Source organism: Halichoerus grypus, chromosome 4, assembly GCF_964656455.1.
Source record: "Halichoerus grypus chromosome 4, mHalGry1.hap1.1, whole genome shotgun sequence".
Classification (NCBI taxonomy): Eukaryota; Metazoa; Chordata; class Mammalia; order Carnivora; family Phocidae; genus Halichoerus; species Halichoerus grypus.
Genome location: NC_135715.1, coordinates 73,895,871 through 73,922,851, shown reverse-complemented (window position 1 = coordinate 73,922,851; position 26,981 = coordinate 73,895,871). Strand labels below are relative to the sequence as shown.

The 26,981-nt window shown below is 47.2% G+C and overlaps 1 long non-coding RNA gene across 1 annotated transcript; it reads left to right on the top strand.

Moving 5' to 3' along the window:
- The first annotated feature begins 419 nt into the window (after positions 1-419).
- LOC118545321 (uncharacterized) lies at positions 420-23,878 on the top strand. Its single transcript, XR_004922048.2, has 3 exons — positions 420-540; positions 10,349-10,460; positions 23,502-23,878. It is a non-coding gene; the product is annotated as an uncharacterized LOC118545321 (long non-coding RNA).
- Positions 23,879-26,981: the final 3,103 nt, after the last annotated feature.

The following is a 26,981-nucleotide window of genomic DNA, read 5'->3' as shown; positions in this document are numbered from 1 at the left end:
AGCAATTGTTCCAAAAGAGGACATAAGAGGGAAGGGGGCACACTGAGAGATGCAGGTGGCTTCTGGTGGGAAAGGCTGTCCAAATCCCACACTGAGGGATGGACAGGAAGGAGTGGGCCAGGAACTGAGGTGAGGCAGGGCTTTCCAGACAGAGCATGTCCAGGGTACCAGAGATCCCTGCACATATTCAAGACACTCTCAAAATGGTTCTAGTTGTTTGGAGGCGGGTGAGGAGGTGGGGTTGCTGGGGGTTTGTGGACGGAACGATGGCAGAGACATGTGAGTGGCGAGGTCAGCACAGGCCCGGTCATATCCAGTCTTGTCAAGGGGGGCTGCATTCTAAATAGACTGGAAGTCATTGTGCAGTTTGACTAGGGAAGTCACATGGTCCAATATGCTCTCTGACGACATGAGGAGAACAGAGAGGAGAAGAAGCAGGAGCAGCAAGACCTATGGGAGCTGACGGTGGCCTGAACTCGGGTGGTGTCACAGAGCACAGAGAAGAATGGACAGACTCAAGATGAGGCACCCAATTTGCAGGTCTTGGGCTTGATGTGTTGTCTGGTGTGAGGGAGGGGTTAAAGATGACACCCAAGTGTCTGACTTGATTAACAGTGGGGGATGGGGGTGGGGCCATTTCTGCTAACAGTACATCAACATCTCTCAGTTCTAGCTCAGGTCTCCTGGAAGCACAGACTGAGACAAGGATTCTGACGCCCAAGGCAGCCAACCCTGTGCACCCCTATGTCAGGCAGTTATTGGCCGCAGACTGCTTGGGCATGGGGTGGGGGGTGCTTCTAACCTCTCGGGTGAGTTGGATCTTGTACTGCCAAAGACAGTTCTCCCGAGGAGGGGACACTTGTGAGTCCACAGCAGCCAATATTCCCAGGTGCTAGGGGACAGGGGGACAATAAAAGGGGCCTCCGAGAGTCACCCACTCTGCTCCCAGGCTCTTCTCCTCTTCAGTTGGCTAAGAAACCAGACAACCAAACTGACTTGGAAAGTGCTATGGACTGAATGTTTTATCCTCCCCCTCCCCCACGCCCCATCTATATGTTGTAATCATAACTCTCAGTGTGATCGTGTTGGGGGGGAGTGCTTTGGGAAGTGATTATTAGGTCATGTGGGTGGAACCGTCTTGAACGGATTAGTGAGCTCATAAAAGGGAAGTTAAAGAGCTCCCCCGTCCCCCCGACCCCCACCCAGCAGCACGACTACCATGTGAGGATACAAGAAAGTGACATGCAACCCAGAGGAAGGTCCTCACCAGCACCTGACTGGCTAGCACCCGGATCTCAGACTTCCGGCCTTCAGAACGATAGGAAAGAAATTTCTGATGTTTATAAGCCACCCAGGCTATGGTACTTTTTAATAGCAACCAAATGATGCACCAGAGAAGAGCAGGTTGCTCTGATTGAGGGCCTGATTTCACTTGCTAGTGAGTGACTTTAAAATGCTGCCTTTAGAAATCTGCATTTCCACTTTAGATTTTTCTCCTACCCATCTATGACTTGGTTGTGTTTGGTACAGTTGAGTTTACTGGAAAAGTGTGCCCTGGATAAAGGAGCTGTTGTTTGGGTCCCCAGTAGATTGTCCTAGCTTCAGCTTGCTGTGAACCAGTCACGGGGAGTCGGTGCCGCCGTGGCTCAACATCAAGCCTTCCGAAGGCGACATCCACGCCTCAGTCTGCGCGAACAGCGCCCCCAGGAGCTCAGGGGGTGGTATAACCTGCGCAGCCTTCCACAAGGGGAACGCGCGGAGGGCTTGGGCAGGGATGCTCTGAACTTGCCCCGAAAGAAACGCAACACCAGACTTCCTCTCGGTTCGCTCCCGGCCGGTGCATTGTTTCTGGCTGGAGCAGAGCCGGCAGAGTAGATGGGGAGGGGCTCTGGGCGTGCGGTCCTGCCGGGCTCGCTGCTCTGTGAAAACGGTGCGACTCCAAACACGGATTACAGAAGCCCCCAGTGCCCTACGGGAGGCCCGTGCCAGGCTTCCCTCCCACGGCATGCAGTGCGTGCCTGTGACCTTGCCCTCCAGCTCGACCGTGGCTCTCTCACAACATTGCTGGGATGCGTCCAGGTTGCCGTGGGAACATGCGGGGGCGCCACGGGTCAAAACCCAGACCCCTCGGAGCTGCTGCAAAATAAACAACACGGACAGGGCCAAGTGGCCGGCAGCACTGTTTCGGCGGCCCACGGCTAACCGGGAAAGGGCTCTGGAAGGGACCTGGGCCTGGCCTGTTGCTGGGGAAAGTGTCCCTTCGTCCCGGAGGAGGCTCTGCGCACACCCTGGAGTATCCGTCACTTCCCGGCAGCTGGGAGGACAGAGTCAGGGGCTGTGCAGAGAGGCGGGCTCTGGGATCAGGAAGACTGGATTCAAATCCAGCTCCAGCACCCACTAACCACCCCACTGTCAAACGGGCACCATAACCATCTCCCAGGGTTATCGTTGGGGTTAGATGAGAGGACGCGGTCAAGTGCTGAGCCCGGCGCATGCCCAGTACCCCTACGTGCCAGCTGGGGAGGGCAGGAGGTAAACCGCTTTTCTACCGAGAGCGTGGTGCCGCTTGCGGATTCCTGGTGTCTTTGTTGGCGTTAGGTGCCCGGTAGCTTCGTAAACACCGGGGATTCTGCTTCTTCCAAAGGGATCGCTGCTTCCCTGAATGGCTCATCCCTTGACATTCAGTCTAATTACTCCCTTTTCAGTTGGCAGGCGACAATCCCACAGTACGCAAGAGCTCAGCCTGTAAACACCTTTAATCTTGGCAGCTAGGCTTTCTTACGTGTCCTCCTTTTCCTGCACCAAAATGGAAGATTAAAAAAACAAAAAACTCTAGTAATACATAATCTTTGTAGGAAAATTAGATAATACAATACAAACAACCAGAAAAACAATAATAATCCAAATCCTTCCACCCAGAGACAACCACTGTAACTTTGATTCTAGACTTTTTCCATGTAAATATATATGACCTTTTAAAACAAATTTGACTCCTATTACACAGATGGCTCTTTACACTGCTTTTCCAATACATACATGCTGAAGGTCCTTCCAAATAAGTAAAAATAGAAGTATAATCCACAGCATCAGTTTAAATGGTTGTATACTATTCTTTTACGTGGATATATCATAATGTATTTTACCAATTATTTAAGAGGTTTGGGTTCTGTTTGCAGCTCTAAACACTGTAGTGAGTCATCTTGTGCATGTATCTTTGTGCTCTCAAACACTTGTTTTGTAAGAACAAGTTCCTGGAGGTGGAATGATAGGAAGAATATGTATTTTATGAAGGCTTCTGACGCTCCTTGGAGGTACCTTTTACAGTCCCTCCAATCTGAGGATGTGGGTCGTTTTCCTCGTACCTACACCAGCCCTGGCTAGTCTTTAATTTTTTTCCAACCCATCATATGAAAAATACATTCTTGTAATGTTTTCTTCCTTTTGTTTGATTACTAATGAGAATGATCACTTTTGACACTTACTGGCCCCATATCTGTGCTTCTTATTTTATTAAATCCCTCTTCATTACTACTCTCAGCCATTTTCCCTCACTCTTCGTTGTTTTGTACGAGCTTTCTATAATAAGCTCTTACACAAACCTCTGCCCAGGAAATACCCTCCCCTTAGTGGGGGTGAGAAATGACTGCGTGTTTGTTGTTGAAACTGGCACTAATCAAGAGGGCTAAGCCTGGCTGGCAGCAGACACATGTGGCCTTCATGGGACTGCATTATTTCACATAGCCTAGTGTCTTTAAGGGTCATCCATACTGCAGCCCGTGTCAGAATGTGCTTCCTTTTTGAGACTGAATACTATCCCATTGTATGGATAGATCACATTTTTGTCTCTCTGTCATCTGTTCCTGGAACTGACTGCATTTTGAAGAGCAATACGCACAGGATTCACTGGAGATGAGGTTAAACACAGATTTTAATCATTATTTCTGGGATGAGGCTTGAGAAAGTAGCAAGCTTCTGGACCACCTGCCCTCCCAAGCCAGTTCAGTTCTTCATCCACTGTGTCCCATTCCACTTGTAAAAATAAGCAGTAGCACCAAGGGCTGATCTTACAGGCAGCTTTTTAAAAATATAGATTATCCATTCTCTCCTTTCTGGCGCGTTCCAACCCCCACCACCCCACCCCCACCGCCCCCGGGTACCCCACCACTGCCATCTGACAGGTCTGAGCAGCCCAGCCTGGGTCTGAGTGCCTCTCGGCCATGGCCAGGCCTCCTCAGCCGGCCTAGCTCCAGACTCCCTGCAGGCCTCTCCCTTGCTCCAACCCTCAGCCTTGTTTTTATCTGTTACGTATACTTGAATTCTTTCATTTGGAATGAAGATCCTGAGGCTAAAAGCCTGTTTCCTGTGTTCATTCTTTCAACAAATATTTATTGTTACTTTGTGCAAAGCGCTGTTCTTTCTAGAGACAGAGGCTACAGCAGAGAGCACAAGAGACCTAAATCCCTGCCTGTTACCAGCTTTCGTGTGATGGGGACATAGATAATAAACAAGAGAAACAAGCAAAATTTTAGCTAGTGATACATATTAAGCATGAAAAATCAAGCAGGGAAGAGGGAGAGGAATTTGGGGGTAATGTTGGTATTTTAGGGAGGGAGGCCAGAGCAGGCTGCACTTGGAGATGAAGTGGGGTAGAGTTGGGGGGCAGTGAGGGAGCCAGCCATACGGGTATCTAAGGGCTCATTCCAGGTAGAGAGAACAGCAAATGCGGAGGTGCTGGGGCAGAAGCGTTCAAGGAGCATGGGGAGGCCAGTGTGACGGGACAGAGCAGGTGAGGGGGAAGAGAGAAGAAGATGAACCAGAAAGGCGGCAGGGTTTGATCATGCAGGGCCTGCCCACCAGGCTCTCCCATAGAGACATGAGAGCAACACATGCATTTTAAAATTTTGTAGTGGTCGTACTAAAAAAGTAAAAACAAACAGGTGAAATTAATTTTAATATATTTTCTTGAAGCCTATGTATCTGAAATATTCTTATTTCAACATGTGGTCAATATGCAAATTATTGATGAGATATTTTACTTTTCCTTTTTGGTATCGTCTTTGAAACCTGGTGCATGGTTTACACTTACCATACATCACAATATTGACTAGCCACATTTCAAGTGCTCAATAGCCACATGTAGTTAATGGCTAGCATAGTGGGCAGCCGAGTCTAGACCGTGTGAAGACCTTGACTTTTCCCCTGGGAGTGTTTTTAAATGTAGGTTTTATTATTATTCAGGTATGGCAAAGCCCATGGATCATGAGACAACAGGTGGTTGAAAACTTCGTTAATTACATCTACGGTTGGCAAGAGAACTGGCATGCCACTCCACAAGGGGCCACGCCAGGAGCACCAGGGGCAGTCAGGAGGCAGAGGGAGAGGGGCAAGCAGGAGCTATATAAACTTTTTTGTGCTTTCTGTAGAAGGAACAAGAGAGGTTTAGGATTGGTAGTTTGAATAATTCCAGTGGGCTCTAGGACACGGGGCTGCCCCTAGTTGTCAGTAGCTGGCCCTGGGGTGATTAGGACAGGGGTTTGGTGGCCCAGGGTATAACAGTTCCCTAGAGGAGGCGGTGGGGGTGTGGGTTCTGGACTGGTTGATTTGCATATGAAAGTGCACTCCTGGGTCGGCAGAGGTTTGCTCTTTCTGCGAATTAGCCAATCCCGGGAGGGGCGGTCTCTCCAGGGTCTGCAAGTCCCCAGGATGTCCAAGCCTCGGAAATAGGAGGTTAATTCAGAGAGAAACAGGAGCACTGCAGGGTCAGAGCCAAGCGGGGGTGTGATCGGGCTGCTGCGTGTGCAGGACTGGCTTCCAGCGCAGGAGCTTCGGAAAGGGGACAGGCTGGACACGGGGCAGTTAGGAGGGGGTGGCGCACTGCGGGGGAAAGGAGGTGGGGCTGGGGTAAGGACGAGGCTCTGCGTGGATGGGGCTGGGGTAAGGACGAGGCTCTGCGTGGATGGGGCTGGGGTAAGGACGAGGCTCTGCGTGGATGGGGCTGGGGTAAGGACGAGGCTCTGCGTGGATGGGGCTGGGGTAAGGACGAGGCTCTGCGTGGATGGGGCTGGGGTAAGGACGAGGCTCTGCGTGGAGGGTGCCGAAGCAGCTGCATTTTAGACAAGACGGGCAGACAGATCACTAAAATGATTCCTCACATAAGCAACGAAATGAAAATAGGCACTAGGGAGTGTACTTTTGAGGAAGGATAGGATCACACGTTTGTGGAACTGCTTAAATTCAATAAAATTCCAGGAGAGTTTAGACAGTGAAGTAAGACCAAAACAGACCCAGAGTTATGCTCCGTTGGCTCCTCACCGCCTCAGGACGGTCCCTCTGCCAGACCTGCTTGGTCATCACATTTCCCAGGTCAGAGCTGGGGGGGTTAGAAGCGGGGCTGTCCCCAGATTGGGCCGTACTCAGAGAGGGCGCACCATCAGGACAAGCGGAGCCTCTTTTACTCTCACAGGAAGCCCCAGGGCTTTCTGCGGGAAAGACTGTTGTTGTAAGAGCCATGTGCCATTCTGTGATCCTGAAGCACCTTCCTCTATTCAGAAAGCAGCCGCTGCCCCGGGGTCTGACGCTCAGGGGTCCGTGAGGTCCACTCTGCTCAACAGTCCCCACAACCCCGCGGGTCACCCCAGCATCCAGGCAGGAGGCGCCAGAATTACTTGTTCATATTTTCTTCATAATCTAGACAAAAATGCTTTTGATTCCTAGGGTCTCACATCCTTCGTGCATTGCCATTAACTCCAGCCCAGCGGCAAGAAGCACAGCGCATGGGGACATCTCCTCTTCAAGGTAAAACACAGAGGTGGGGCAAGCCATACCGGGAGCTCACGTGGGCATGGAGATAAAAGTATCGAGTCCAACACAAATCACTGCTGTCCTAGCAGGCAGGCAACACAGGATGGGGACTCTGTCTTTGCCAGGTGTGCCTATAAAGCAAGGTGGGTGATGTGTTAGCACCTAGGCGGGAAACCCCAGACGTCAGGGAAGTGTGCTCAAAGTTGCTCCCTGAGGAGTTATATCTTATTCCGAAATTTTTCCACGCCCAGAGCATATCTGGGACTCACTTCTCCTTGGCGATGGCCTTCGGAGTCCAGTTAAGCCACGTTTTTTAGAACAAAAATAATGGTATTACTCAATTTGATCTCACATATCATCTATCAGACTTGACTCTGAATTATTATTTTTTTAAAGATTTTATTTATTTGACAGAGAGAGAGAGAGAATGAACAGGTTGGGGGAGGAACAGAGGGAGAGGGAGAAGCAAGATGCAAACTCCCCGTTGAGCAGGGTGCCCAATGGGGAACTCGATCCCAGGACCCCAGGATCATGACTTGAGCCGAAGGGAGACACTTAACCGACTGAGCCACCCAGGTGCCCTGAATTTTTTGTTGTTGTTGTTAATTTCTGAGCTCATTAATTTAAAAAAGGCCCCTATTCTGAAAGCAATTATATTCAAAGGCTACCAAAAAATTAAATTCATTGCTTCATCACTGATCATCACAGGGTATATTATTCCAATTGCATATGCATATAATCTCTTATTGGAAGATTATTCTGAATTACATACAGAAAAGTTTATAAATTGTACGTACGTGTACATATTGATGAATTTATGGATCTGAACACCCCGTTGCAACCAGCACTCAGACTGACACACAGAACATTAACAATGGCCTGGAGGGGCCCCTTGTGCTCCTTCTAGGGTAAGGATCGTCCTGACCAAGGCCAGGGTCAGGTGAGGCAAGCAAGGCCCCTAGGAGGCACTCACCCTCAGGGTTAGCACGAAAACCTCCTTACATCTTGCCCTAGGCACCCTACTTCCCTCATCCTAGTCCCCACCTTGATCCTGACTTCTAATAGCACTGATTAGTTCTGCCTGCTTTTGAGCTCTGCAGAAATGGCATGATCCAAAAGGCTCTTTTGTGCCTGACTTCTTTTGCTCCGCATTACGTTTGTGAGATTCACCCATATTTCTGCTGGGAGCTGTAGGTGGATCACTCTTGGTTCCATAAAGCAGTGATTCTCCCACTTGTGTGGACACCATCGGCAACTTGGGGACTTGCTAAAACACAGATCGCCGGTCCCGGTCCCAGAGTTTTGTGTTCAGTAGGTCTGGGGCAGGACCTCAGAGACTGCTCTAACAAGCTGCCCCATGATGTTGATGCTGCTCTTCCTGGGACTGTATGTAGAGACCCACTGCTGGTTGGGTGTTCCATTGTGGGAACATCTCACCATTCATTTGTCCATTCTAACGCTGATGGGCAGGTGGGTTTCCAGTTTGGGACTATTAAAAATGGGGCTTCTCCAAACAATTTTGTCCATGTCTTTTGGTGAACTACGTATGCACTTCTGTTGGCTATGTCCCCGGGAGTGGAATCACTAAGTCTTAGAGTACACATAGGATCAGTTGCAGAGAAATTTAGAGAAATGGTTTTCCAAAGTGGTTGGGTCAGTTTACACTCCCACCAGCAGATTATGAGGATTCCTGCTCCACACCCTTGCCAACACTTGATATTAGCCACCATTTTTCTTTCAGACATTCTGGTGAGTGTGTACCAGAATTTGCTTTTCCCTGGTAATGAATAAGGGAAATCATTTCATATGTTTATTGGCCATTTAGCTAGCTTCCCTTATGAAGTATCTATTCGAGTCTTTAATCCATATGTCTGTTGGTTGTTGGTTTTGTTCTTATTGATTATCGGGAGTTCGTGATGAGTCCTTTGTCAGATGTGTGCACAAATACCTCCTCCCATATGCTGCCATTCACTCTTTTCAGTGTCTTTTAATGAACAGAAGTTCTTAGATCTAATGTAGTCCAATTTACTAACTTTTTTCTTTAAGGTTAGCATGTCTGTGTCCTGATTAAGAAATCTTTGCCAATTCCAAGATTCCAGATACATATTTATCCAATGTAAGCTTGAGTGTTATCACGCCCAAACTTTGGATCCAGAGCTGTCAACCTGGCATGTGTACTTTCGGCAACCATGGCATATGGCACACGTTGTCCCCGAGTCTGCCCACTTATGCTCCATCCACATCTTCTCTGCTCCTATCCTGCTCTTCTCCCTCTCACCTTCTCGCCACTGGCTCTTCCATGTGGCCTCACATAGCTCCTGCAAACATGTCCTCGCTAGCTGACAGCCTCCCTCCTCTCGGGTCTCCCGAGCTCATGATGCGGCCCCTGTGACCTGCTCCACAGAGCCCACTGGACCATAGCACCATCCCAAGAAGACTGATTGGCCTGTGTTCCTGGGTCAGATGTGGCCGCAGGGGGTCTCCTTCTTAGACAAGAGTCCTTCCTTTCAGGGAAATATCTCTGTGTCTGCTGCTGAGTAGTGCTCATTCATTATTTTTCCATCTGGAAGTCTGAAATCTCAAATGCCATGGCTGGATTTTAGAATGGATGTCAATCTCATAAAATTGGATTAGGGTTGAATTCATCCTGCAGATTGCATTTATCACACTGTAAACATGCCTTCCCAGTCCACCAGGCCAGGGCAACACAGATCCTGGGCAGAGCCTGACCCCAGGGGTGAGCAGGACCCACACAGGCAGGTGGGTTCAGCATGTTTGTGTTTGGAGGGAACTGATGGTGGTCAGCAAGAGTTCACCGAAAGATGCGGAAGGCTGGTGAGGAAGCACTGAGAAACATCATCATGGAAAGGACTTAGGACCAGGAACAAACAATTCAGGTACCAGCACATGTGACTTGAAAAATTCTCTTAGAATGAGTTCTGTGTACTTAGGACACCTTTTATTCTCATTATGTGGTCTTTACCCACAGGGCTTTTGGTCCATTTCTGAACAAAAAGCGCCACTCTCCCAATGATTAATAGAGCTCATTAAAACACCCTTCCTTATTCCTTGACAAAGTGGTAAATGAGGAAGTAGCCTAAACTGGGCTCCCTGAATATAGGTCCATTATAGATGATTTTAGATTTCCATTAATGGGCAACCAGAGGTATACAACAAAATATTAGAATTTGTTTAAGCTTTACTTTGAAAAGCATTAGATACATTTTATTCCCTCAGCAGATCTGCCTCTATTTTCCAAGTCAAGTGTTACCCTTTTTTTGTATTTTCTGAGCTCACATCGATGGATGGGGTGCTGTTGGCAACAATGAGATGACCAGTTAAATGTTTTAAGTACAGCTCCTGGTGTACAATAGACATGCCAACTAGTCTCACAGTGAGTACAAACATTGTACTTACCAGTCATATCAGGTCTTCAAACTGTGCCTTCTCTCTCCACTCCTTTTCAAGGATCACCTTCTTCACTCCTTAGCTCTCTTTACTTATCTTTTTATTTCCTTACTTGTTTTCTGGTGGTTTTCTTTTTCAGCCACCCTATGGAAAGTGTGGACATTCTCCCTTCTTTGCCCGCATTCTTCTACCCTGGTTAATTTCCTGTCATCCCTCTGTGAAATCATCGTCCTCATAATCCAGTCTAAAAAGTGAGTACTTCAAGACATAACTTTGTTCCTTCTACCTATCTGGCTTTGTCATTTATTGCTTGGGAGTATGGGGATTTTTTCCCCCCAGTCACTGGTAGTTAAAGTTATACTTAAAAATCAAAATTTAGCATTCCAAGAAAATGATCATAGATATATGAAAAGATTACCAGGTGGTTCATCACAACACTGACTAGTAGAGCAAAGAAAATTAGAAGGAAGCAAATATCCGTCTATGGAGACTTGATTAAATTAAGATGTATTCTTACAATAGAGTAGTAAAAGCAATCCAAATGATACTGTAGAATAATATTTGATGATGCAGAAAGTTGTTTATGATATATTATTGGTGAAAAAAGGTAAAAATCAATATGTAAAGGATGATCCCTTCTTTGCAAATGACCCAAAACTATGCATCTCTAGTCATAGAAAAAAAAAAAAAAAAAGGAATCTAATGTGAACGAGAAATAAATGTTAGTTGGATCAGTTCTGAGTAGAGGAGAATCATTGTTAGATTTAATTCCCTATTTTTGCTTATCTGTATTGTCTATGAAATCCACATATCAGTTTTGAAATAAGAAATAAATGATGGTTTTAAATTTTCTTAATGTAAAATTTCAATGGATAAAGAGACATAGTCCTACTAGGAGCCCCAAAGGAGGCCAGCAGGGAAGCAAATGCTTCCCTGGAGTAAGAGCGCATGTTGCCAGCCATGTGAGCTCCACGAGGAGGCCTGAGCTCTTGGCAGGTTACCTAGCTGGACTTTGACCTGAAGTAGACTGCAGTCAACCCCCAAGAGACCCCTTAGTAAGTAGGACACAAATTTAAAAATAGATGCTCTGAGCACCTGGGTGGCTCAGTCAGTTAAGCGTTTGCCTTTAGCTCAGGTCATGATCCCAGGGTCCTGGGATTGAGCCCCACATCGGGCTCCTTGCTCAGGCCTGCTTCTCCCTCTCCCTCTACTGTTGTCCCCCTGACCCCCCGCTTGTGCTCTGTCTCTCTCTGACAAATAAATAAATAAAATCTTAAAAAAAAAATAAAGAATAGATGCTCAGTGACACACCACATATTTAACTTCTTCATCACCAGGGAAGCTTGTTCCTGAATGGTGGCTGGATTAGTCCCCTGGAGCCTGTGCAACAAATACCATAGACTGGGGGTGGGGTGGGGGGACGGGTTTAAACAACAGAAATGTATTTCCAACAGTTCTGGAGGCTGGAGTTCCAGATCAGGGTGTCGGCAGGTTTGGTTTCCTCTGAGGCCTCTCTCCTTGGCTTGCAGATGGCCACCTTCTTGCTGTGTCCTCACGTGGCCTTTCTTCCATGCATCATGATCCTGGTGTCTCCTGGGTCAAAATTTCCTTTTCTTATAAGGACACCAGTCAGAGGGGATTAGGGGCCACCCTCATTTTAACAATGCTCCTCTTTAAACGCCCCATCTCCAAATATAGTCACATTATGAGGTTCTGGGGGTAGGGCTTCAACATACGAATTTGAAAGGGACACAGTTCAGCTCAAAGCAGCCTCTGTCCTGTTTCAGGTGAACTTAGTGCTAAGGTGCTGCTTGCCCTAAGTAAGGCGTCATGTTTTTCTTAACATCATATGCATTTTTACCTCTGTCCACCAGAGGGCAGACTTTTAAAATGCCTATTTTAAAATGTTAGCCTTGATTTTTAACTCTTTATAAGCCTAAATAGTTTCTTTTTTAAATGAAAGATAGTTAGAAACAGACAACCTTGTGCTACTTATTAACATGAGTTATTATCACTTTGAATCTCCCTTTCTTTGAAAGTTCAGGATCACGTACTAAGGTAATTTTCCATTAGTGGGTGTGAACGTCTTGACAATTTCAAAGTCAGTTGTTCCAAAAAGCAATTCTTGGCTCATATTACATTTTATTATAACTCCTATCACTTCAGTTTCATTATCTCAATTCCTCAGCACCTTCTGAGGTAATTAAAGAGTTATCATGCAAGAATGGAAAGAAAATGAATTTTGAAGGCAGGGTGCTTCAATTCATTTATCTGTGTATTCAATTATTCATCCAGTTAACAGACATTTGCTATTATATGCAAGGCAGTGGGATTCAAGTCCTAATGCTGCCACTCGATGGCTATCAGGACTGTGGACAAGTCATTCTCCCTGTATTTCCCCTTCCTCCTTCGTAAAAAGGACGATACTGATCTTAACATACTGTTCCAGAACTTTGGGTGGCCAGCTTAGAAAGCCTCCTAATGCAAAGCCTCTGTCAGTTGTTACATACTTGCTAAGTCCCATGTCCACTTTGTAGAGCAGTTTCTAGGAGCCCCAGGGTCAGGGAGCCCCTGTTCCTGAATCTCTGGGGTGTGTATATTTGGGGGGAGGGGTCTTACCCCAAACTTCCTGATTGAGACCCTCTGGGGGGTAGCGCCCAGGAAAACCTCCTCGTTAATAAGTTCACCAGCTGAATGGGCCGAGAGCCACAGCTCTAGCCAGGCAGGGGTTCTCAGTATGAGCACTACTGCCATGTGGGGCTGGGTCTCCTTAGTTGTGGGGTCGTCCTGTGCACGGCAGGATATTGAGCGGCACCCCTGGTCTCTACCTTGCATGCCAACAGCACATCCTCCTCCCCTCCTGGTGTGACAAATGTCTCCAGACATCACCAAGCGGCCCATGAGGGTCAAAATGGCCCTTGGTTGAGGACCACTGAGCCAGAGAAGTGGAACTGGTCCCAGTGCCATCAAGCAGAGACACAATCCCAGTCCATTTCCTCTCTGGGCGCAGCTCCAAGGGTCCGGCCCCTGCCACACTGTCCACACCATCATTTCTGACCTCCTCAGGACCAGAGCCACTCTTCGTTGAATGACCACCGTGTGGCAGGAATGCTTTATAGAAATGAATGTGGGGAACACATCTTGGAGGTAGACGTGATTATGACTTCTGGCTTATAAGTGAGGAGTCGGAGGTTCAGAAACCTGTGCCCGAGGTCACAACTGAGTCCAGATGTGCCTCTGAGCTCACTGCTTTCCGAATCTCTACAGCCATTGGCCATTAATTATGCCCTGCCCTGTCACTCTCCTTGTACCACTTACCTAGTCCCATGGCAGGCTCTGTAAGGACAGGCTCCATGTCAGGGAGCACAACAATATGGTGCCTTTCTTATTGTTTGGTGGGCAGATGGAGGTAGCATTGCAAATCTTATGCCAACGGTGACATCTTTGTATCAGAGATACAGAAAGTCCGTGTGACATGCATATATCAAGAGTGAAGCTGAGCACGGTCGGAACTGACTGTAGGAATCGGCAGGCCAAAGAGAATAAACATGGCTTCAATGGGGAGGAAAGAAGAGCTGAGAATCGCTGGGGAAGCCCTGAAGCCGGTCCTACAGAGGGTAACGAGGGGTGGGAAGGGGCTGCAGGCCTCAGGGTTCCCATCTGGGCAACGGCACACCACCATTCCCAATGTGGCAGATCAGCTGGGAGGCATCTCTAAGAGAAGTGGATTTGTGAATCCACAGCACAGCCCGTGTCATGCAGTAGTGTATCCACATGGTTTCTCTTCCCCTCTTCTGTCTTCTCACCCTGGTTCTTTCCTTCAGCTCAGAAGGGCTTTCAACCTTATGTGTGCCCCGGTGAAGGAGAAGTGTGTGGAAATCCAGATGGGACACGTTTCACGTTGCAAAGGTGGGAGGGACTGAGGGTGTCATGGGGACAGGCTCTCACCACCAGTGTGGGCCGGCTTGCTCTCTGCAATCTTGCCTTACCTCCTTCTCTGGCAGGAAGGTCTGGCAAGGCTGGCCCGACCGGTGCCACCTGGTGAAGGCAGAGTGACAGGTAGGCATCCACCACCCTCTGCTGACTGTGCATGGAGCCTGCAGGTGAAGACCCAAGTGAACTCCAAGTTGCTGGGCCCACGACGCATGTCTGCAACAGGTGACAGGGCTGGGGATGGGCTAGTCAGAGAGGCCCTATGAGGAGGTAAGAAAATAAGAAGGAAAGGGGTTGGAATAATCCAAAAAGACCTGTGACGGCAGCTCCCGGTGAATGGCACGGGCAGACCTAACCCTTTACGAGGCTCAGGACTCACAAAACTGCCTGGGGGAGGCTCCACCTGGGCCTGGGGCAAGTGACTCTGGCTGGACTTGAGTAGGAAGCCTGGTGCTGAGTCTTCAGAGGGGACCCGGTGGAAAGGGCATTGAGAGTGTGCAGAGGCAGGACCAGAAACTTCTTCTTCGTCTTCTTCTTTTTTTTTAGTTTATTTATTTATTTGAGACAGAGAGAGAGAGAGCATGAGCCAGGAGAAGCAGCAGAGGCAGAGGGAAAGCAGGCTCCGTGCCAAGCAGGGAGCCCGATGTGGGACTCCATCCCAGGACCCTGGGATCATGACCTGAGCCAAAGGCAGACGCTTAACCAACTGAGCCACCCAGGGGCCCCAGGACCAGAACCTTCTCTACAGCAGCCATCTGGGGCTGGGGCTCTGCTTCCTCCTTCCCCTCCAGGGCCATTCAAGGGTCCTCCTGGAACAGGGCCCCTCCCATTTCTTCCCTTTATGACAATAAGCAAGTTGGGCTCGAGACAACCAGCACAGCTCTCCTCTCGCTTCACTGTTCACATCGGCAAAGATCTGAACCCCTGCCGGCCTCCGGAGAGCTCTGGGAGCTCGCAAGCAGGGATCCCTGCTGCATCTTCTGACATGCTTCACCTCCTCTGAAAGAGCATCGCCCTTGCCACATGGCATCGTCGTTGTCTTTTTGCGGCTGAGTCCCGTCGTATGTACGTAGCTCAAGTGAATTCAACTGTAGGTGCCCAAAGAAAACTTTAAATAAAAAACAATCTAAAGCGGGTGATTTTGCCAGCCGTCCCCCACCATGCACATATGCCCTGGGGTGTGAATCTGCGAGCATTTGTATCCAGTTCTGATCCTCTCTTGTTGGGAGCATCCCACACACCAGTGTTTAAAGCTACGATGCGTATTTTTCATACAACATGACCTCAGAACACAAGCCAAGCCAAGTGCTTCCTCTGGTGCTCAGCCGCGGAAACAGCCATCCGTCCGAGCACTGCAGGGAAACCGGCTGTGTTCTACTCGTTGAGAGGCTGCAGTTCAGATGCCAACGTACCACCTCCCCGAGGGACTTTTTTTCCCCAAGAATAAATTTGATTATACTGGATTTTCCTCGTGACGTTGACGTGAGAATTTACCTAGCTGCTTCCAGAGATGCAACTCCATCCTGGCTTTCTTCCTTGCTGGGCTGGGAGCGCCTTGAAGGGTGGGCCATATCTAATTCTCGTTTCTTCCCCCCAAGTGTGTGCCTGGCATGCAGTAAGCATGCTACCATGCATGAACAAAGCAGCTCGAGGGCAGCCGAGGACGGCTGTCTGGACAGCCTTGCTCATTTCCCTGGGGGTGGGCAGACTGAGATTGCAGATGATGATTCGGTCATACTCGAGATCTCAGTGAAGGTGATGAAGGTCTGTCTGCGCTGTGCTCACCCACTGTACCTCCCAGTATTTCTTTGCAGCCTCTGTCTTGTGTTGGTAAAACCCGAACAGCAGACACACACTGTGAGCTCTCGCCTCTTGTAAGGGACTGCAACCCGACACACAGTAAGTGCTTTGTGCTTCTAAGGTTCTACACTCTCGTTTCTCATTTGCTCACTAGACACTTGGTCTCAGCCTCCTTTGCTGGATTCCCTTTCTCTTCCTAACTTGGAAACATTTGGGAGTCCTAGTTTCAGTCTTTGGCTTTGTTCTCTCCCCTCCTCCACCTGCTCGTGCATCTTATGTGGTCCTGCCCGACCCCACAGATCTCAGTATCACTGTGCACCGTACTGTTTAGTATGCAGCCACCGGCCACGCGTGGCTACGGAGCCTGTGAAATGTAACAGGTCCGAACTGAGACGTACTGTCAGTGTACATACATGCTGGATCTTGAAGACTTAGTGTGGACAAAAATGTAAAATATCTCATTAATACTTTAGTATTGATTATATGTTGAAAAGATAAAATGCTGGCTTCATTGGATTAAATTGAATACATGAAAATTAGTGTCACCTGTTTTTTAGGCCTTGTTTTTAATGTGACTACTAGAATTTTTTAGATTATCTAAGTAACTCACGCATTATTTCTATTGGACAACTCTGATCTATACACTGATGACTCCGAAATTTCTATCTTGAGCTTTTTTTCTCTGAGTTTTAGAGTGACGTATTAGTCAGGGTTTTCTGGAGAAACAGAACCATAGGATGAGTGTGCACGTGTGTGTGTGTGTGTGCGTGCGTGTGTGTGTGTTTATATATAGAGATAGAGAGATTTTAAGCAATTAGTTTGCATGATTGTGGGGCTGGCGAGTCCAAGATCTGCAAGATAGGCTGGCAGGCTAGAGACCCAGGGTAGAGTTGATGTTACAATCTTAAGTCTGAAAGCAATTTGCTGGCAGAATTCCTTCTTCCTTGAAGATCCGCAGTTTTTCTCTTAAGGCCTTCAGATGATTAGATGAAGCCCACCCACAGCACGGAGAGTAATCTGCTTCACTCAAAGTCTACTAATTTAAATGTGTATCTCATCTAAAAAAAAAAAAAATACCTCCATAGCAACATCCAGACTGGTGTTTAACCAAATAGCAGCACCATGCCCAGCCAGTCTGACAAATAAAATTAGCCGTGACAAGTGGTTTGGCCAACTTGGCATCTCCACATAGTCATCCAAAGGCCATCTTAGACTTCATGTGCCGCATGCAGACCTCTCTGCTCCTCCCCACTCCAGTGGATAGGGTTCCCATTCACCCAGTTGCTCAGCCCAAACCCTAGGAGTCCCCCCTCGCACCTTTCTTCCCTCCCCTCTCAGCTCCTGTCCATCAGCCAGTCCTGCCATCTCCGCTGTTAGATCATGTCCTGATTCTGACCCTGCCACACTGGTCCAAGTCCCCATCATATCTCACCTGCACGTGACAGTTCTCCAAACCACCTCCTTGCTTCCCCTGCCACCCACCTACACACGAGTCACACGGCAGGTATGCTCTCCTGTTTAAAACACCAACTTACCAAAGAATCCCCGGTCTCAAAACTCTGATGGCTTCCTATCACATTCAGAATAAAATAGGAAATCCTTACTGAAGCCCACAAGATGCAAAGAGCAGCCCTTGCTCATTTCTCTGAGCACCTATTCTTCTACTCACCCCCGGCTAAAAGGGCCTTCCTGCGGTTTCTCAGATGTGTCAAGGGCATTCCTGTCTCAGGATCTCTGTATGCTTGGCCCGTCCCCCTGGTCTTGTGCTCCGTCCTTCCTTTCCTTCCGTGCTAAGGCATCCTGCCAGGCCCACCTACTGCTAAGAACCACCTCCCTTGAGCTGGCACGTGGCTTCTTCGCACCTCCTCAGATGCTGACTTGGCTGTGCGAGCCTTTCTGACCTCGCTTGCCACCTGCCCGTGGGGCTTCTGGGCTTCAACGCCAGGCCACGTAACCTCTGCTAGGCTCAGTCTCTCATCGGGAATGACAGTAGCAGCAGCTTCCTTTCATAGGTTGGTTTTGGGGGATTAAAGTGACAATCTTCATAAAGTACTGGCCCATGGTAAATATTCAACAAATGCCAGCTAAAACATTGCTGATTTTAGTAGTGAAGCTTACAGGTTACAGAACCCAGAGCAGTAGAACAGGCCAGGGGCGGCCTATAACCCAGGTTTCTGGCTGTTTAGGCCACCCCACCCCTGACTAAGAGCCTAAGGGGTAGAATTATTTGGGGGGAGGGTACAGGGTACATAATTCAGTTTTTATTCTTATTTTACTTTTTAAAGATTTTATTTAGTTGACAGAGAGCAAGCAGGGAGAGTGGCAGGCAGAGGGAGAGGGAGAAACAGGCTCCCCACTGAGCAGGGAACCCGATGTGGGGCTCGACTCCAGGACCCTGGGGTCATAACCTGAGCCGAAGGCAGACACTTAACCGACCGAGCCACCCAGGCGCCCCCATAATTCAGTTTTTAAAAGAGAATCAAGTTTCACATTAAATACAAAGTTAGCAATGGCTACGGAGAAAGGGTTCAATATTTTCCCTCTTACTCTGTGTCGGCTTTATTGGGTTTGAATCATCACTGCCTTTCAGTCTTCCTTTCTCCCAACACAGCACATTTGGCCTTATGGTCCCAGCAAGGGACATACTGATTTTAAGGTGAAATTTGTTATCCTGGCAAGTTAAGAGTATACTGGGAGAACGGGCTTCTCATTGAAGCTGGTACATAAAACGGGAAGTGCAGCCCTAATCAGTGAAAAGATAGAAGGAAGCAACACACTGCTTTCAATGCGTTTTGTTCTCTAGATGTGGAGGAACTGTAATTGCAAACTGCTAATGGGATTTGCAGATGTCATCTCAGAATCTTCGAGAAACGCAATACAGGAGGAGCACCAAGGGACTGGAGACAGATAATGTGGCAGGAATTTTCAAAACGTGGAAACAATAAGAATATATGAACACCAGACGGAATATAACTCAATTTTGCTCTGATGATCCGGAGGGTGATTGAGAATCGTGCCTTGCTTCAGGGCCTTGCTTACACTAGACAAGCTCATTGTGTCCTGTAAACGGACAGATGTTCCCATTAACACACTAACTGCTAACAGTTAGCAGCTTCCTGGGCAACAGGGGTTGATCTATTAATAATCTCTTCCATTTATTGGCCCCCTCTGTGCCAGGAGCCCTGTTAAGTGCTTTCTTTGCATTTTCTTATTTCATCCTTTCTGCCACCCTACGAGGTCTGCGTCGGGAGGAAGTTAACGTGGAGTGAAATAGCATGTGTGTAGCTATCGGGGGAAAACGATAAGATCCGAGACTCCAGCACAGATGTATTTGTGTTGTAATTGCTCTCAACCACTACTCACTCTGTGCTGCCTAGAAAAACCCAGACTGGGTCTCGATGAGCAGGAGGCCAAAGAGAAGTCAACGAAGGAGAGGGAGATAGTGGTGAGAACCGGCAGGCAAGGCTTCTGTGAAATGCCTCACTCACTTCACAGCTAGGGCGAACTTTCCATGTTGGAAATAACAATGTCCATATGGGAATGAATGCTGTTCGACATGAAAATGCCAGGAGCTGCTTTCAACGAAGGGTTCAAAGTCATGTCACGTGACGTGAACTTGTGAACTTGACTGGAGACGTGGGAATCTAGAGACTCACCCTGTTTATGTTGTAGTTACAGTTTCCCATCTGTGCTACGAATACCCATCCTCTGAAACCAACGTATTGTTTATATTCTGTTCACAAAAATAATTCTCCCATTTCCCCATGTGCTACTGTGAATCACTTGATACTTTATGAGTCACAGGCCCTGGCAGGAAGCAAATGGGACCTTCAAACTCGTAATTAATGAGAGTTTATTGAAGGGGCTATTCACAAAGATTTGGACAAGGTTGAAGGAGACCAACAGGTTATGGTGAAGGTCGCAAGACCCCTTAGCTCCCACGCTCTAGAAGGGCCAAGAAGAAGGAGCAGATTCCAGAGCCTGGAGAGGGTTGCTATAGGCAAGACTGCCTGACCAGAGCCTGCTCCTGTAGAAGGATCCATGGGGGGGGCGGTGGGGGAGTCTTGGTGGGATATGTGTTCTCACCTCACTTTCTTCCCAAACCCTTGAACCCTGCCAGTGCGTCCTAATGGAAGTCACTGAGCAGGAAAGACTGTTCTTGTTCCCAGCACACAAATCAAGGTCAGAAAGATGGAAAATGGATTTGGGTGGGGTTAATAGAAGACGCCTACCACAATCCCCACTTCCAAAAAGAATAACTGAATGGAAAATAGTTAAAACAAGGGCAAAAAGAAAAAAAGCCAAGTGACAAATGAAGTGATGAGTTTAAAACAAAAAAAATCAAAACAAAAACATCCATTGAGAGGTCACAAACAGAAATAACCCCAAGACTATTTGATTTGGCCTGGGACATGACTTATACACATTTGAACTTATTGCTAATATTTAAATATTGGGAGATTTTACACAGACATCTGGATTTCCTGTTTTCCTTTCTTTTTTAAAAAATTGAAGAATAACTGACATACAATATTGTATTAGTTGCAGGTGTACAACGCAGTGATTCAATGTTTGTGTGTATCGCAAAATGGTCACCACAATAAGCCTAATTCCTATCTGTCACCATACAAAGCTGTTACAATATTTGTGACTATATTCCCTATGCTGTACATTACATCCCTCCATCTTATTTATTTTATAACTGGAAGATTGTACCTTTTACTCATCCTCACCTATTTTGTCCATCTCCCACCCCAAACCCTTCCCCTCCGGCAACCATTGGTTTCTTCTCTGTATCTATGAGTCTGTTTTGTTTTGTTTTGTTTATTCATTTGTCTTGTTTCTCATTTTTATTTCTTTTAAGATTTATTTATTTATTTATTTGAGAGAAAAAGAGAGAGAGTGTGAGAGCAGGGGGAGGAGCAGAGGGGAAGCAGACTCCCCACTGAGCAAGGCTACCAACCCGGAAGATCAGGACCTGAGCAGAAACCAAGAGTCAGATGCTTAACCAACTCATTTGTCTTGTTTTTTAGATTCTACATGTAAATGAAATCATAAGGTATTTGTCTTTATCTGTCTGACTTATTTCACTTAGCATAATACCCTCCAGTTCCATCCATTTCATTACAAATGGCAAGATTTCATTCTTTTTTATGGCCTAATAATAGCCCATTGTATGTGTGTGTTATACACATACGCGCACACACACACACACACACACACACACACACCTACCACATCTTCTTTATCCATTCATCTATCAATGGAAATTCTGTTACTTTCATATCTTGTCTATGATAAATAATGCTGCGATGAGCATAGGGGGGCACCTGTCAAAATAGTTTCTGTTTTCTTCAGGTACGTAGCTAGTGGTACATCCAGTGGAGTTACTGGATCGTACAGTAACTCTATTTTTAATTTTTTGCAGAACCTCCAAACTGTTTTCCACAGTGGAGGCACCAGTTTGCATTCCCACCAACAGTACATGAGGCCTCCCTTTTCTCCACATCCTCGCCAACACTTATCTCTTGTCTTTTTGGGACCAGACATCCTGACAGGTGTGAGGTGATATCTCGTTGTAGTTATGATTAGCATTTCCCTGATGATCAGTGATGCTGAGCATCTTTTCATGTGTCTGTTGATCATCTGTACGTCTTTTTTTGGAAAAGTGTCTCTTCAGGTCCTCTGCCCATTTTTAAATCGGGTGGGTTGTCTTTTGATATGAGTTGTAGGAGGGTTTTATATATATATATTTTTTGGATATTAGCCCCTTATGAGATATGTCATCTGTGAATATTTTCTCTCATGCAGTAGGCTGCCTTTTCATTTTGTTGATGGTTTCCTTCGCCGTGCAAAATCTCTTTAGTTTGTTGTAGTCCCATGTGTTTATTTTTGCTTTTGTTGTCCTTGCCTGAGGAGACAGGCCCCACCCCCCGCCAAAATACTGCTAAGATTGATATCAAAGAGCTTACTGCCTATGATTTCTTCTAGGAATTTTATAGTTCCAGGTCTTACATTTAAGTCTTTAATCCCTTTTGAATTTATTTTTGTGGGTGGTGTAAGAAAGTAGTCCAGTTTCATTCTTCTGCATGTGGCTGTCCAGTTTTCCCCACACCATTTATTGAAGAGACTGTCTTTCCACCATTGCATATTCTTGCCTCCTTTGTCATAGACTAATTGACCATATAATCATGGGTTCATTTCTGGGCTCTCTATTCTGTTCATTGATCTATGCATCTGTTTTTGTGTCAAAACCATACTGTTTTGATTATTGCAGCTTTGTCGTGTATAGTTCCTTCTGCCTGGAACACAAACATATCTGCCTTCATCTGTATCCGTCAGGTATCACCTTAGATATCACCTCACTTCCTTTGGGGAGTTTTGTCTCCAGAAGCTCCTACGGCATCTCCAGGCTATTGATGATCGCACTGTGTTACCACGTCCGGACTTCATCTAAAAGGACAGGGACTGAGTCTGTCTTGCCTGTTGTATCCACAAGACCTCTGCAGGATAGCCACGCAATATTGTTGAATGAATACACGGCCATACCCTAATCTCTAATAGTTTTACAGAAAACAAAGTCAAGTCCTAAAAGCAGCTCTAGTTTGGTCCCCAAGATAACCAGTATGATATAAGCAGCTCCAGGGAGAAAGTGAATGAGTTTGAAAAGAGTCACTAGCTCACTTCTTGGCAAGAGCTGGCTCTGATAAGCTCTTGCAATTCTACCTCTCACGAGAAAACATTTGGTTTATAGGTTGTTCTGACTTGGCTTCGAAAAACCAAGAACACATTCAATTTAATTACCATTCAGCATTAGTAAGCATGGATTCACAGAAGTCCTCACTCTACATATTTATTAAGAAATCCATCGACCCTCATTTTTCTAGACAGGGCAGTTTCAGACACTTCCTGTCTCCAAGAAGTCATTGCTAATATTGAATTCCAATAGTATGTGAAACTGTGGCTGGCGGCCACTAAAAGAGGCTTTAAACCCCAGCCCTCCCTTGATAGCCCAGCAATTTGTGAGCAACCTAACAGGCTGTGGAATTCATAGAATTCTTGAAATCCAAGCCTTTCTTTTTTTGGTGGCAAGAGCCAAGGAAGGATTGATAGCCCCAGAGGAGCTGCTTTTGGAATCAAAGTTGCATGCGTTCATTCACCCTGTGTTCACAACGAAATATTTTTTTTCCAGAAGACTGGGAAATGTACCCTGACGTGACAAGGGAAAATGCTAGAACGTATTTACTTTCTCCAACTGGAAGGCAGATGCCGTTCCCAGACCTCACTGAGGCAAGGCAGGTGGGGGCTGGTGCCAGCCAGCTTGGGCTCCTGCCTGGTGCTGGACCTCAGGTCCTCAGGAGATGAGAGAGCCCATCTGCTTGCCCAGCATGGCGTCGCTGTAATGTGTGCAGCGGGTACCTTGTATTTCCTCTCTCTGGGGATTTAATGTAATGTCTGTCGAATGCAACCAGAATCTCAAAAGCATGGAGCCTTAGGGAGAGAAAGGGCTTCAAGCTGTAAATAGCAGCAGAATGAAACACCATGTTTTTTGTTGACAGGTGTTCCCTGGGGAAGGTCCCCCCGCCCAGGAGGAGCTCCGTCACCGGAGGCTTTCAGCACCCCGACAGGACGACATGACAGTCCACAAAGAGGTGTAGAAATGACTGCTCTGTTATTACAACGAGATTAAATGGAACTCGCTGTCAGGGACAGGAACGAGCAGCAGTGATGCTTTCCTTCCTTTCTGCGGAAAATGGTCTGGCAGTTGGATTGCGCGTGGTCTCTACAATTAAGTCCGTCATGCAATTAACAACTGGTTTCACAGAATCACAGGCTGTCACAGCTCCTACAGAACTTTGATGCCACACATCCAAGGTTCCACGAAAGGTGTTTCACAGAGGAGGCACCCCAAACTCAGAAGTGATTTCCCCAAGGTTGTGCGGGGGGGGGGGGGGGAGTTAGAAGCAGAGAGAGAACTCAATCTCCGAATCCAACCTGTTATCTTTCATATGGTGCTACTGCCCCGAGGACATAGCCCTGCATCCTTGGGGTTTAGGCAATCAGCAGTGGGTCTGTTTGGGCTGCTATACCCAAACTACCATAGGCTGGGTGGCTTAAACAGCAAACATTTGTTTCTCACGATCTGGAGGCTGCGAAGTCCAAGATCAAGACTCCAGCAGATTCGGCGTTCAGTGAGAGCCCGCTTCCTAGTTCATAGATGGCCACCTTCTCAGTGTCCTCTCAGGGTGGAAGGAGCAAGGCTCTTTACAAGGGCACGAATCCCATTCGTGAGGGCTCCACCCTCACGACCTAATCACCTCCCAAAAGCCCCACCTCCTAGTACATCACCCTGGGAGTTCAGATTCAGTATAAGAATTTTGTGGTGATTGGGGCACCTGGGTGGCTCAGTCGTTAAGCATCTGCCTTTGGCTCAGGTCATGATCCCAGGGTCCTGAGATCGAGCCCCGAATCAGGCTCCCTGCTCAGCAGGAAGCCTGCTTCTCCCTCTCCCACTCCCCCTGATTGTGTCCCCTCTCTCGCTGTGTCTCTTTCTGTGAAATAAATAAATAAAATCTTAAAAAAAAAAAAAAGAATTTTGTGGGGACAAAACAAAGGCTCTAGTGTGGGTACTGGAAGTACCTAGACCCTCACAGAGGCTCAGTGGGAGATAAGGAGGCGTTACTTACTGCCCAGGCTCTGCCTCCTCCCTGCTTCCTGCCCACCTTTCCTTTCTCCCAAGACAGAGACCGAAAAGCTCAGAGCAGGAAGGTTTCCAAGACTGCAGAGCACACTGTCATGGGTCTGTAAGTCACCAGGTGGATTGAAGTTTTCGCCCACGTTCAGCCCATCCTGCCTGCTTCTTTCAGACAATGTGACCCGTGCTGACCAGAAGTTTAGCCATTCCTCTTTCCAAAGTAAATACTTGTGAAGGGGACAGTGTCAAGGGGCCTAAGAGGGTTTTTTGGTGGGGAAGAAGGGTGTCAGATACCCCAAGATGAAAAGCCAGACTGAGCAGGAAGAATGGAGCCAGTGGGTTTTTATTCTTAGGGGCATGAACTGCATGACAGCCCGTCCCCAGCCTCCAGCTCCATGTTTATTTCCACAGCCAGTTAGTGAAGAATCTCCCAAGTCACTACAGACTGTCCCTGATGATCTGGGTGATGGGCTTTTCCTGCAGCCCAGATTTTCTACCTAGTGCTTCAGAGGGCTAATGAGCTGCCAGCTTCTTGGCCTCGTGGCAGGTGGGGGGGGGGCGGGGAAGTGCAGGGTAGGGAAAGGGTGATTTGATCCCCAGGCCTTCATGCATCTGGAGGCGAAACTCCAGTGTCTGTGGCAATCTTGTCCTTTAGTGATTAGGCTGGCAGTCATTAAAATGGGCTTTTGCAAATAAGGTGGGGGAGGACTAAGCAGGGAGATGGGCCCACAGGCTCGATCAGTGCTTCTTCCTCTGCAACTTGACATGGAATATAGATGATAGATCTCAGAGTATTAAGAGAGAAAAAGGCACGTTCATTCTCTCATTCTATTTGCTCTCCAGGCAGGAGTGGAGCCAGCAGTCTGCTCCAAAAGGCTTGGCTCTCAAACGTGTTGGGTTCTGCCTCATCGTTAGCTTCCCTAAGAATATTTGCTTCCTGAAAAAAAAAATTTAAGTAATAACAATTGCTTTAGGGTCTACTTAAAAAGGAATAACTTGATTTTCTTGCAAAACAGCTAAGACTGCTGGTTCCTGGTAAAATGTCAATCTCTTCCTTATTCCAGTGTGTAAGCCAGTCTGCCGCTGGGAATTTGCCAAAGTAAATAATCCTAAATTCTGAAAAATCTGCATTCAAGACTATGTTTATTATGGCACTACTTATTAGCATGAAGAAACAGTAAACACTTTAAATATTTAATGATAGGGTGATAATGGTTAAGTAAACTGTGTAAATTCCCAGTAAGGAATATTACTCAGTCATTACAAGTGATGAGAAAAATGCTAAGCTCACTGGAAAAAAAAAACAAACGAGGATTTAAAATTAAATCGTATTCATGTACCTCTCTAGAGACATGGGAAAAACCTGCCATAAAATTTCCTAAAGTATTAACAGTGATTGCAAAAGGGTGGCAGGATCGTGGATGATTTCTTTTCTAAATTCTCAGTTACATAATTGTATATTCCTGATGGAAAAATACGACTATAACTTTTTAAGAAAAAAAATTATTGCACCGACCCCTTAAGACATTTCGTTCTTCTGGACATAGGAGGTGACTGTCTGACTTGAAAGAAGTCCCCGTGTAGAGGACTCGGCAGTTTAGTGACTCAGCGTGAGTCACCCGTGAGTCTGTCAGGTAGTTGCTAAGACACCTACTGCTTATTAGGTGGTGTTCACAAAGGTGTGGTTTCTAGAACTCCTGCTGGGTTCTCTGCACTGGCCACGTGAACGCAGACTTTGCCGTCCAGAGCCGCGTGCTACCGCAAACCAGAAAGCGGGGGTGACCGGGGGTGAGAGGCCTGGGCAATGAGGGACCTGAGGATCACGGGATGGAGGCGGCTCTAGTCTCCAGATGGGCACGTGGTACTGGGGAAAGAGATGTAGCAAGAGCCCGTTGGTCGTCCTCAAATATTTGAGACTGAAACCTTGTCTTGTTCTTAACAACCGCTCCCTTTTCACTAGCAAGTTGGTATCTTTATCCAAGAGTGACCAATTAAAGGTCACTCTTTATTTGTCGCCCTGGATCTGATTCTCTGGGTGCCGTGCACTCTTTCAAATCCAGTGGCAGTCCTGCATGGCATCTGCCATGCTCATCCCCCCAGCCCAGCCCAGCCCCTAGCCCTATCTCAGAGGGTTTCGCTGCAGGAGATGAACAGGGCTGATTTGCCAATCACTGAATTCTTCCTTTGTAAGTGCTTCAATTCGGACATGAAGTGTGCAGCCCTTGTCATTATTTCTATAGATGGAGTTGTTTCTCCTCCTCCTTTGCTGCTGTCCAAATCCATCCATGCCACAAAGAGTTTCATGAGCACTCACCGCATGCCAGCCCTGCGCTAGGCTCTGGGG